Genomic DNA, 13052 nt, shown 5'->3' on the forward strand with positions numbered 1-13052 from the left:
TGTAAGATCAGTGTACGGTCTAATATCAGTGTATTTACTTTGTTACTTGCACTGTAAGATCAGTGTACTAACTATGTAATTACACTGTAGTATCAGTGTACTTACACGGTAAATCACAGTGTAATTTCAGTTTAATTTTACTCTGCAATCCTAGTGATTTCAGCATGTGGTTAGTTAGTCATGCAAGTGGATCTCTGTGTATTGTAGCTCAAAATTACTGTGGATCTTACCCATTTCAGTGTAACTACTGTAATATGTTTGCAGAACCTCCCTGTCCCTGCTTTTACAGTGTAATACTCCCATTTTACAATGTAATTCTCCCATATTTTTTGTAATTACCGTGTAATATGTTCTAGTAGTATGACTGTGTAATTACAGTGTTATACTCCATATTACAGTGTAATTCTCATAATTCTCCCATGTTTGTAATTGTTGTGTAATTTGTCCTAGTAGTACTTCCAAATACTGCTAGAACAAATACTGCCCATGTTTGTAATTTACTAGATTTTTTTTATAGTGTAGTACTTCCAAATACTGCCAGAATTACAATGTAACTTTCCTCCCAGAATTACTGTGTAATTTATCATCCAATTACAATGTAATTTGTCGTAGCAGTGTTCTGTAATTTTTCCTGTGATTCCAGTGTAAATCCTGATTACAGTGTCCTGAGATATGCAAGTTTTTTCAGTGTATTATGCCATGGAATCACTGTGTAATTTGTCCTAGTAGTTACACAGTAATTTAGCCTAACTAGTGTATATGCCCAGATTTACAGTGTATTATGCACTAGAATGTCTAGTATGCCCAGGTTTACAGTGTAATTATGCCCAGATTTACCTATTTTTTGTAGTGTAATGTTTATGCTTTAGCTCTGTAATTTTCAGGTTTAGATTTATGGGAAAGCTTCGGAAAGTCTCTCACCAGGATGTTCCGTTAGTGTCATCTTTTGAGAGTGCAGATCCCATCCGTGAACCATTCGTTCCTAATGACTTTGCGGAAGATGGATCATATCTAATGTCTACGGTAGTTATTTTTCTGTTATTTTTTTCTAGTTATTTTCTTTTTGAGTTTATGTAATCAATTTATTTATTTTGGCTTTGTTGTCTTTTTCCGTTTTTTAGGAACTTTCTGGTGATGAAGGAGCCTTTGACAAAGCTCTTTTCAAGTTCTATGTTAATCAAGTTGGTTATCTGCTTTCTCTTTCTTGTTCTTGCTGTTTTATGTTGTTGGTTATTTTCTCTTGTTGAGGTGACTTTTGGCTTTATGTTTTTTCAGAAAGTAAAATCACTGAAGAGGAAGTTGTCATCTGCTGGTAGAAGAAATGTGGTTAGTCCTTTTCCTCTTGCCATGATGCTCTCGTTCAATATTAGCTTGTTCATCTTATTATTTACCTTTTTAGTGCACTTCTTTGATATCTATTTCCTTTTTGTTTGTTGTAGAGGCAGAAATGGTCTACTGATTTCCCGACTTGTCTGACCTTCATCAGATATTTCTGGAAAGTTTTTCTCTGGGGCAGTTGATGGCATGTGTGATCGGCATAAGGCCGTAATCCAGACCTATGGCATGGGGCGTCTTCTTAATTTTGTTAGGACCGAGGTTGCTCTTAGGCTAGTTAAGTGGCTTGCCAGTAGGTTTGACGTACCTGCTTCTGAGTTCCAGTTAAAAAAGAAGTTCATCCCAATCACCAAATATGACATTCACAATATCCTTGACCTCCCAGTAGATGGTGAGCCACTTCTTTGTGATCCCGAGTCAGGCCGTGATTTTGTCCTCTCTCATTTCAATCTGTCAAGTATTCCTCCAGTTTCTTTCTTTGCCAACAAGCTGAAATCTTCTGAAGTTGATTTGCCTGACGACGACATTTTCATATGCTTCATGATTGTTGCTTTCTCCTCATTTCTATGTCCAAACTCTAGCCTCAGTCCTAGTCCAAAGTATCTCATATCAAGGATTGTCGCTCTATTTGCAAGCTCGATCTGTCGCAATTTGTTTATGAGTGGTTGTTGTCTAGTATTAAAAAATTCAAGGATTCTACTAAAGTTGCTCCGAAGAGATCTTTGACGTTTAGTGGCTGCCATTACGCCTTGGCTGTAAGTTTTTGTCATATGTAGCTCATTCCACTGATCGTGTAGTGTCCTTTTTCTTTCTTTTTTTAACCTCGTTTGTGTTTGTTGTTATAGGTTCTTACCTTGATCATCTCAATTTCGGTCCCCACTCTGTCCCTGATGTCAAGTCTCGTCTACTAGCATGAAGAGGTAACAAAGTCAAGCAGTTTGCAGAGCTTGATAGAAACAATAGCCGCTCTTATGGGAAGAGGCCACTGAAGGCTTTTTGTCCTACAGTTCATGTGCAGGTATTTGTTTTTGTATTGTTCATTTTCTTTATTGCTTTTGGTTATGTTTTTAATTTCCTTTTGGTGTGTGTAAACTTGTTTCTATTTTTGCAGGAGCGTGTTGATAAATCTACAGCAAGTAAGGATGTTGAATTTCCTCCTCGCAATGCCTTGTTTGCAGTGACTGTTCTGAATTCTTTTGGCCCTCGGTTTGGCTCCAAGGTATTTGATATGTGTATATTTTCATATGTAGTGTTTTCATATATGTAGTAATCAGTGTTTACTTTGGCTTTTTTGCATTGTTTATTACTTGTCTCATTTCTCGGTTGTTTATTTTGTTCAGACTGCTCAGGAACTTGCTGAGCTTGTTGAGGATAGGAACAAAGACAAACCCAAGATATTTGTTGATTGGCCAGAGTCTCTTATTATTGAGGTGTTGGAATGTTTGTCCCGGTGCCCTTTGCACACAAACACTGCTCCTGCAACAAAAGTTTCTGTCAGCGAGGATATTTCACAGAATAAATTCTCTTTTGGTTAGTTGCATTTTTCCCTTGTATTTTTGCTTTCTCATTTTATGTATTCATTTTGACTTTCATTAGTTTAGTTTTTGTCTCTTTGTTTACTTTATCTCATTTTTGTTGCTTTGTTTCGAGATATTGTGCAGGCAATAAGTCTGTTTCTATTGAGACCGTTATTCTTGATAAGAAACGTGCAAGCATTGAGGATATTCCATCCAGTGAAGTACATGTAGAGATTCCAAATATAGGCCAGGCTACCCCTAATGCTGCTCGTGATGTTACTGATGGTGGTATTCACAATCCAGTGTTAATCTCTAGTACTTCAGCTCATAAAGCGGATCAGGTTCTTTTTATTTTTTAGTCATTTTTTATGGTTCTTGATAGTTCCAGTGTTAATCGTTTTCATCTAATTGTTTTGTCCCCTTTGTTTTGGTAGAGTGTGTCAAATCAAGACCCAGTCCCTTCCTTGTCTATCTTCGGTGAAGCTAACGCTGAAGCTCGTACTTCAAAGGATATGTTCTCAGCAAGAGCAAATTCATCTCATGGTATTTTTGGTTTTAATTTATTTGCCTCTATCCTTTGTCCTCTGCTTTTCCTTTTCGAATTGATTGTTTATCTTCTTGTGTTTATTTTTTTCTTTTTGTAGGTTATTTTCCTTCAGCAACTGGATGTGCTATTCTTGCCGTTGGTTCTAGCATATTGGAATCAGGTGTTCACTATGTAATTTGCCCATAGTTTTCAGTGTAATTTAACATAGGATCACTGTGTAAGTCTTCTTCTTGTTTCAGTGTAATTCAATACAGAATTACTATGAAATTCATCCTGTAGTTTCAGTGTAACTCATTGTAGAATTACTGTGTAACCTGTAGTTTCAGTAATTATATCTAGAGTTACTGTGTAATTCTTCTCGTAGCTTCAGTATAATTCACTATATAATTACTGTGTAATTCATCCTGTAGTTTTAGTGTATTTATGCAAATTACTGTTTAATTGTAAAGTTTTCCGGCTATGTAATTCCCTGACTTTTTTATATGAGCCATGATTCCAGTGTAAGTTCCCTAGATTTCACGATGGTTTATATATGTATTTAGAGTGTACTTTGTGTAAACCAGGTCAGGGTTTTGCCTGACCCGCTTTTGCCGAAATACAGAAAATAAAGTGGCTGGTGGGAGGGTTTTTTGGGACATACAGGTGTCATTTTCATTTTCTACGAAATTTGAATGTTGTCAAATTGAAAATCAATCGAATGTCAAATAGACAGTCCCTACATAAAGCACCCACCATCAAACAATCTGTCACAAACTCACGCCAAACACCACACACAAGACACGAGTAAATAGCATAAAACTAGTTTACAGGTTAGGGTTTCAAAAAAAAAACTATCAGATTTTAATTTTTCTCAAAAAACTACCAAACGCACGGTCGGCTATTTTAAAAAACCCATAACCGTAGTGACTAGCGATTTAACCGTTTTTCTGACCGATTGAGCCCATCGACCAGGCCACGTGGCCCAGCGCGCGGACGACACATCAGTTAACGGCCGTTAGCCGACCGGTCCGGTCAGAATTGGGTAAATACCCCTATGTCGGTCGCTCCGTCCCCTGCCCGCTCACTCCCCTGCTCACTCTCCCACTCCCCTGTTCCCAGTCCCCTGCTCTAGTACGAGCTCACTGTCGCTCCCCTTATCCTTAAATTGTGTTCGATTTTGTCCGGCTCAACCTATTTCAGACGCATACTTGAGCGAGCTTTACATAATTTTCGTGGGATGGACTTCTTCTCTCCCCGTAAATCTCCAACCAAAGCGTGCCATCTAACTAGGATTCGTGGAATCCGTACAAGGGATGCTACGTAATTCTAGCATTTACTCGGATGGAAACATGAGATGCATCGCGCAGGCAGCGCGCTAATCCTACACTACAAACAGTTACGTGCAGTTTTACGTAATTTTCCTTCACCCGTTTCTCCCAAATTCAGTTTCGTATGTGTAGCATTGCTCCAGGCCACGGGGCCACATGGTCTTGTATACTCCTTCCGTTTCTAAATATAAGTCTTTGTAGAAATTTTACTATAGACTACACACCGAGCAAAATAAGTGAATCCACACTCTAAAATGCATCTACATACATGTGTATGTGGTTCATAGTAAAATCTCTCCAAAAACTTATATTTAAGAATGGGGGGAGTATTTTCTTAGTATAGTGTATTTATATCATTTCTTTCTCTGGAAAGACTATGTGGAGGTGGCCTGGCCTCCTATTCCACACGCCCCCAACATATCAATATCCAATCGACACTTATATCACATACCAGTCTGCTGAGCCTGTAAATGGATGAACTGTGTTTCTTAGTGTAATGAGTATGCGGCCTTCCGACGAATCAAGATGAGCCGCACATGAACCAGTTCAACCGCCAATTAAGTGTCATATACCATGAGGACTGTACCTGCTTTCTCAACTTGTCACTTGGGTGGTGACGTGAGATATATAGGACTATACCTGTAACAGGGAAGTTAGGGATACAGGAGGACGTCCCTCTCCGTTTCTTAATGCACCACAACCAGAAAGGTCAAGTAAACATGCAGGTTCGTTAATTTAGCCAAGTCTCACTGTAAGTTAGCCCCCATTATCAGCCGTCCGTTAAAGATCCGACGCTGTAGATTGACGTATTTCCATACTGAAAATTTAAAGTGTTCAGAAAAAATTGAAAATAATCCAATAAATCGTAAATATTTTGTTTTGTATTCTGGGAAAGTTTCAACCCATTTGGATGTATGGTTTGTGATTAAATAGCTTTGTGAGTTCAAATAAATAAAAAATAGGTATTCGCAAATTATACATCCAAATGGTTTGACATTTTCATAGAATACTAAACGAAATATTTACGATTTATTGGAACACTTAAAAAATCATTTGAAATATGGATCAGTCCGGTCCGTCGGATCTTCAATGGATGACTGATAGAGGGGCTAAGTTACGGTGAGACTTAGCTTCATGAAGTCACTGAAGTTGTGCCCGGTACATACACCCCGTTTCATTGCCCGAATATCCTATTCGTACGGACAGATTCATTGCATCGATCTTTTCAGTGGACTTGGCGGATGGAGAGCATAAGAGCATGAGCATGATTAATAATATAGCCAACTGCTGGCTATAGCATATTGACATGTCATTTATAGCCAATGTAATAGTCAACACGTATAATAGTTAGATATATGAAAGTACTTTATCAATATATGGCTCACCTTCTACTCTCCCAGAGCTTCTTGGAGCTCGTGCTACAGCCGGCTGCAAGTCTGCAACCCGCTTCTTTCCTCTTTCCTATTCTCTCCCAACTCAGCAACAATATAATATTTAAATCCTTATAGCATGCTTACATCACCTTATTATACTTGCCCTAATTGGTTTGGTGCAAAAAATTGGCATGCCAATGTTTGCCATCGTGATAAATATTGGCTACTACTTGGTTGGTTATCGAGTTGTCTTGCCTATCTCACACAAAGTTACCAATAGTTGGCAAGTATTGGTTTTGCTAATATTTGACAATGCCAACATTTGGCTAGCAAAATATTGGTAGCAAACCAATCATGCTCGGAATCGCAAAGGGAAACGTTTGTAATCAGCGGGCCGGTCGAACTTTCGGCCGGTCACGCTCGCTCGCGAATACTGGCGGGCCACCAATCGTTTCCTCATCTACTCACAGAGAGAGTGTCGCATCAACTCATTCCTGTTCGCGTCTTCTTCTTCCTTCGCGTCTTCTTCAACAGTTTCTCTTTCCCTCCCTCTTCCTCACAGAAACCCACCATGGATCCACTCGATTGTGATCAATCTTTTGTTCGTGTCGCGCCTCTCTCCTCCATACAGTACTCCATCATGGATCCCAAGAGGCGGATGCTGGAACCAGCATGTTTTTTTTGCTGGATCCAACATGTGTTTTTGTTGGAACCACCTTGCGCCATTCATGGAGCCACCGGAGCATCGGTGTTGCGATGGGGCGCATCACGGAGAAGTGCGCTGGATGCTGGAACCGGCGCCCGTTATTGCTAGAACCATCGCACACGGATGCTTCGAACAGGGCACCTCGATGCGTTGCGACGATGATGGGCGTGGTGACCGTCGCCAATACAGGAGTTGCAACCAAAGACAAAATTTGCTGGAACTAGCAGCACAAAAGCTACAACCGCCTGCAAAATAAGCAACTACCGGCAACCAAAAAGTCTTGTTTTGCTACAACACACCACCGGCGTCACAGTTTTGCTACCACCGTGTCGCCTTTTTGTTACAACCGGAGTTTCTTTTTGCTACAACCGGCTGCCGGTGATGCTAGAACTGGCAATGCGACAAACTACGAGCTGCTGACGGGGCTGCTACAATCCATTGCTGGAGATGCTGGAACCTGTAGTGTGACGAGCCGCGAGCGGCATTCATAGATGCTACAACCGGTTGGGCATAAAGCAACGCCCCATGGCGTTCTTTTGCTGGAAGTGGGCGTCGCTGATGTTGCAACCTTCATCGGCGGATGATACAACCGTCAACAACGGGAGCTACAAGCAACGATGGTGAGCTACTAGCCCGCTTCAATGAGCGATGATGAGACAATGGCGATGCTGCAACCGGGAAGTAGGAATGCTTCAATGGCGAGGCTGAAAAGCTTCAACGGTGACTTTTTTTATGCAACCAGTGCGGCGAGCTGTTGGTTCAACGACGGCAGGGTGGCGGAGCTGCGATGGCGTGCCTATGTGCTCCAACCATGGGGTCGGTCAGGAGCAGAGCGGTGCCCGCACGCAACACGTCAACAATGAGCTGCTGCTAGGAGGGGTCGCGCGCTTGAAGCCGCTGACAGGGAAACGACGCGGGTATGGCCTGCAGCACGCCAGAGATGATGTCGGGACCAGGGGAAAGAAAGATCTGGTGAAGGAAAGGGGAATTTTCCATCAGGGAGTTGAGAGGCAGGGAGGAAGACGACATGATGGAGGGGTAGAAGAGAGATCTGACGGCTATATATTAAACAAATCAAGGGCCCGCGTTGGACCGGCCGAAAGTTTCGGCCGATGCCCCGGCGCCTATCAGTCGCCAATCGCAAATGAGTGCGGCACAGTCAAACAGAGGAGGAACTGCAGCAAAGTCCACTAGCGCTGCATATTAGGGGAAGACGTTTTGTTTCTCGGGAGCGTTTGCTTCCGGATGAACAATATCTCAAAATAATTGGTAAAATGTTGTAAAAAAATTTCTAATGTTTTCTATGGATATTTGATAATTTTTATGCGAAATGGAGCAATAGTGTTTCGCCGATAAAAAGACAAATTTGGGTTGACATTTTAGGGTAACATTTGGTGTTAATTTGTTTTTTTGCATACGCCAAACTGCTTAACCTTTTCGCCTAAAATTTTGCAGGCAGCATTCGGATGTGACTATAAATACATAAAAAAATTGCTGGGATTTTTTTTGTGACATTCCAAAAAATATTTTCCGCGGGCAGCAGCATGTGCTTCGGGCAGTCTAATTGGATTTCCGTGCATCTGCGAACTACTAACCGACTACCTATTTGCATGCTACGGATAGCTCGTCCTTTTAAAAGCACCGCCCGTTCTCTCCCAAGTTCAGTTTCGTATGTGTAGCATTGCTCCAGGCCGCGGGGGCCACGTGGTCTCATATATTTTCTTAGTATAGTGTATTTATATCATTTCTTTCTCTGGAAAGACTATGTGGAGATGGCCTGGCCTCCTATTCCACACGCCCCCAACATATCAATATCCCATCGACACTTTAGATACTGCATCACATACCAGTTGAGCCTATAAATGGATGAACTGTCCTTCTTAGTGTAATGAATATGTGGCCTTCCGACGAATCAAGATGAGCCACACATGAACCAGTTCAACCGCCAATTAAGTGTCGTATAATAATACCATGAGCACTGTACCTGCTTTGTCAACTTGTCACTTCGGTGGTGACGTGAGGACCAACAGACGACGTCCCTCTCCGTTTCTTAATGCGCCACAACCAGAAAGGTTACGTAAACATGCTGGTACACACACATTATTCCCTATTAACCTGGAAGTTCTTTTTAGATACAAGGAAATGATTCAGTTTTAGAACCAAAGATCGTAGTTCTCAAAAAAGAAAAGAAAAAAAAATCGTAGTTCTTGAACAAGCACTCGAAAAGATTCATTTCATTGCACGAAAATCCTATTCTTACGTACAAATTCGTTGCGTCGCTCCTTTCAACGGACTTGGCGGATGGCAGCTCTCAAAAATGAGTGCGACACGATCAAACAGAGGAGGAACTGCAGCAGAGTCCACTAGCGATGCATCTTAAGGAGAAGGACGTTTTGGCTCCCGGGAGCATTTGCTTCGAGACGAACAGTATCTCAAAATAATTGGTAAAATGTTTTAAATTTTTTTTTTGATTCTTTTCTATGGATGTTTGTGCTAGTGTCACAGACATGCTTGATAATTTTCACGTGAAACTGGCCAATAGTGTTTTGTTGATAAAAAAACAAATTTGAAATAACATTTTGGGATAACATCTGGTGTTAATTTGTTTTTTTCATAGGCCAAAATGTTTAACCTTTTTGCCTAAAATTTTGCAGGTAGCATTTGGATGTGACTATGAATACATAAATAATTTATTGGGAGTAGTTTTTGACATTTCAAGAAATATTTTTCGCGGCCGCAGCACGTGCTTCGGGTAGCCTAATTGGATTTCCGTGCATCTGCGAATTACTACACCAACTAGTACCTATTTTTTGCATGCTACGGATAGCTCGTCCTTGACAGCACCGCCCGCGCGGCTCCACTCACTCAACAGCCGGTACTACTGCCGTCGTTATCAGCTTGCCAGATCGCCGTCGCGCACGTCGCACGCGCGCGACGGGCAACGGGGCAAGGCAAAGCTTCTAGAGAGCGTTGTCTGGACTGGCCCCCACGCCTTCAGGGTCATCGTACTGCAGCCGAGTGCGTCGCGTACGTGTCGGTGCTCGTCTCCACGGGGCTTACATACAGATCAAACGTACAGTGGCGGCTTAATGGAAGGTTGGCGGGAGTTAGGAGAGTATAAAAACCTGACGGTGAGATCTGAGTGTTGTACAGTACTGATGTAAGCAGACAAGCGTGGCTAGCACAGCCGCACGTGCAGGAGGTCCGGCGATCGACGGCGAGGCGGCCCGTGCGGCCTCCGCTCGTGCTCGTCCCCCTGCGACCGATGTACAGTTGGAGTACTTGGGGACGTCAAATTCAGTAGCTGACAAGTTGAGAGCTCCTTAATTAGCCGATAGGTAATCGCGTACTCCTATGTGCAGTTCGACAGTTCAGCTCGCCCCGTTCTGATTCAGAACGCCTGAACACGGGGAAGAGAGATCAGGCCGGCGCCATGCATGCGTCCAAGGAGCCAGCTAGTTAGAGGGGTGTCGCGTCCTGCACTGCAGCCGTGATCGTGTGAACTCTCTCTGTGCTTTGTCGCCGGAGGTGCTCCACGCGGACACGGGCGACGTCGACTGAATCACGCGCGCGGCCCCTGCCCGCCTTTGTCGACCACGCTCTGGCCCCTCGGCGAAGTGTTGTTTTGCGCAAATGGGGACGATGATGAGGAGGAAGGACGCACTGGCGTGGCGTGTGGGACAACTCACAACTGTCCGCCCACACAAGACCGGCGAGGCCGAGTGCCTCGCCGCCTCCGCACTTGTTTCCCTCTCCACCATTGTAATAAAGGGGGGCCTTTTTTGGTTGGTAGGGAAAGCGATCGGTGCCCACGCAACGCTGCTCATCATTCAGTAGAGGAGTGCAGGATGATCGTGGAATTGGTTGACGTTTGTCTGGCTAAGCAGTACGTAGGCAGGGAGGTCGTTTTTTTCCCCTGAGTTTGGGGAGGCCGTCGTTCATCGGAGTCAATTTGTGGAAAGGAAAAATAATTGAAGGTGCAGCTGAAGGGAATGTTTAGCAAGATCGTTAGCACAAAGCATGATCAGTTTTGTGCAAGTAGTAGGCGAACCGCTGCTACCTAACCTGCGCGCGTCACGTTTCTTGCACGCAACCAAGAGAGAGTCCACGATCATTCCACAAACCCTGCACTCCCCGAGTGCAGGCACAAATGACACTGTCCACTGATTCCTTGACTCCTTGTAGAGGATATACCAAGAAAAACACGCGGTTAGCTGGATTCGATCCAATCAATCTAGGGTTCGAGACAGTCCAAAACAAATTGGTGATTTATAATGAAAGGGAAATTAAGTCGAAACTTTGCAGCGTATAATCACTCACGCAACAATTGTCCTTTTCTTATCGCGCAGCCACTCCATTGATTATACTCATATATTTTTTCTGGACAGATAAAGAAAGATGGTTGCCTTCCGCTTTCTTAAAAAAAAGAACAGAAAATGTCATACACAAAATATGTGCCAACGTCCTTGTGAGATTGGAAACAAAATAAAAAACAATAAACACTAAATTTTTCTGGTGAAAATGCCTTGTTCGTTCTTATCTTACTGGACAAATACCCTTACAAAAATAAATATATATCGAAATCCTATCCAATTTAGATTATCTTTACCGCTTGTTCGTTACTCCCTCCGTTCCTAAATATAAGGTGTATTAGTTTTTCAAAAAGTCAACTGTTGTCTATGTTTGACCAAGTTTACAGCAAAATATATAAAGATTTATAATACTAAATATATAAAATATAAAAATATAGTTCATGATGAATCTAGTGATAATGATTTGGTATTCTAGATATTGATATTTTTGTCTATAAACTTGGTCAAACTTAGAAAAGTTTGACTTTTTGGAAAAATAATACACCTTATATTAAGAAACGGAGGGAGTATTATCTTAGTGGACAGGTTGTTGAAGAATGATGAAAGTGTTGTTGTGAAGATGGGGATCCATGCAGTGCTGAAGGAGGCAACCTCTCTCTCTCTAACCAGCTGCAAGCGCGCGTCGGCCCCGATTGAAGGGTGCTTCAAGCCGTGACAGATTGGTCCCCTCGACGTTGTGCGGTGGATCCTGTTGGTAGCTATTTATCTTTAGTATGTTGTTCTTTTTGTGCGTTGATCCGGATTTGTTGGGCAGCTGTGATCCTAGTTGCTGCCCTGTGGGATTGTAACCTTTAACTCGTTTCATTTTGGTCTGGTTTGATGTGGTGCTATCAGGTTTTTGCTTCGTAGTAGATGTTTCGTCGAGCATCTATAGCGTTTTTCTTGATAGTGTCCCAACCCGCTCCCTCCTTTCCAGTCTCCTGTTTTCGGCGTGATATTTCATTGTTGGTGTTTGTAACTCCAAAATAGTCTGGATAATGTAATATTTCTGTTAGGTAATAATGGAACGGGTTGCCCAGTTGAAAAAAATATATCCTATTTGAACCCACACTATATGAACTTTTTTTGCGAGGAGAATAGCAAGACTAGAAGACAAAGAAACAGTGGCACAACACACCCCAGAAAGAAAGAAAGTTACAGACTGGTCCATGGGGACCTGATTCACCACATTCACCATCGCGAGATGCCGGTGTGCCGCCACCGCCTCCCGGAACCCGCAAAATCACTGGACACGCACACGGATTCATGGTGGACGGAAAGTCTTCATCTTCGGCCAGAGACCATCACGACGAAGATGGGGGAAACCAGATATGCATCGCCACCACTGGAGCCGCTGGCAAGACACGACGCGAGTACCTCGAGACACAACAATCAGTCCTGAAATCCACGAACACCCACTGTTTCACGCAAGCGACAAAAGACCAACCAGCCGGCTCCGACCTGTCATCCCGAGAGACGTTATGGTGAAGCAGAAGCCATTGCAGTTTAATTCGATGCGGCACCGCCACCTCCACCCCGAGCGGCGCCCCCAGGAAATACGAAGCCTACACTAACTGGATGAGGATCCTCTGACGTACGGCAGCCTGCCGTTCTGTCACTGACATGTGGGCCTTTTGGGAACCTGGCCCACATGTCAGTGGCCCAACGGCACGTAGCGCACGGCAGAGGAGCGTCCTCCACACTAACTACCGGATGGAGCCGAATTGCCGAGGTCCCCATTCCCAGCCGCTGCCAGAGCAGCAAATGGAGGCAAGGACCAACGACTTCGCTGACGGAGGGGTTTGATGCTGCTAATTGCACACTATTTGAACTCTCTTGCAAAAAGAATAAAAACCAATCCAAACTTGAAAATAATAATAAAGATTTTTAAATTACTAAAACAGCTCTCATGATT

This window comes from Triticum dicoccoides, chromosome 2A, assembly GCF_002162155.2.
Source record: "Triticum dicoccoides isolate Atlit2015 ecotype Zavitan chromosome 2A, WEW_v2.0, whole genome shotgun sequence".
In the NCBI taxonomy this organism is placed as follows: domain Eukaryota; kingdom Viridiplantae; phylum Streptophyta; class Magnoliopsida; order Poales; family Poaceae; genus Triticum; species Triticum dicoccoides.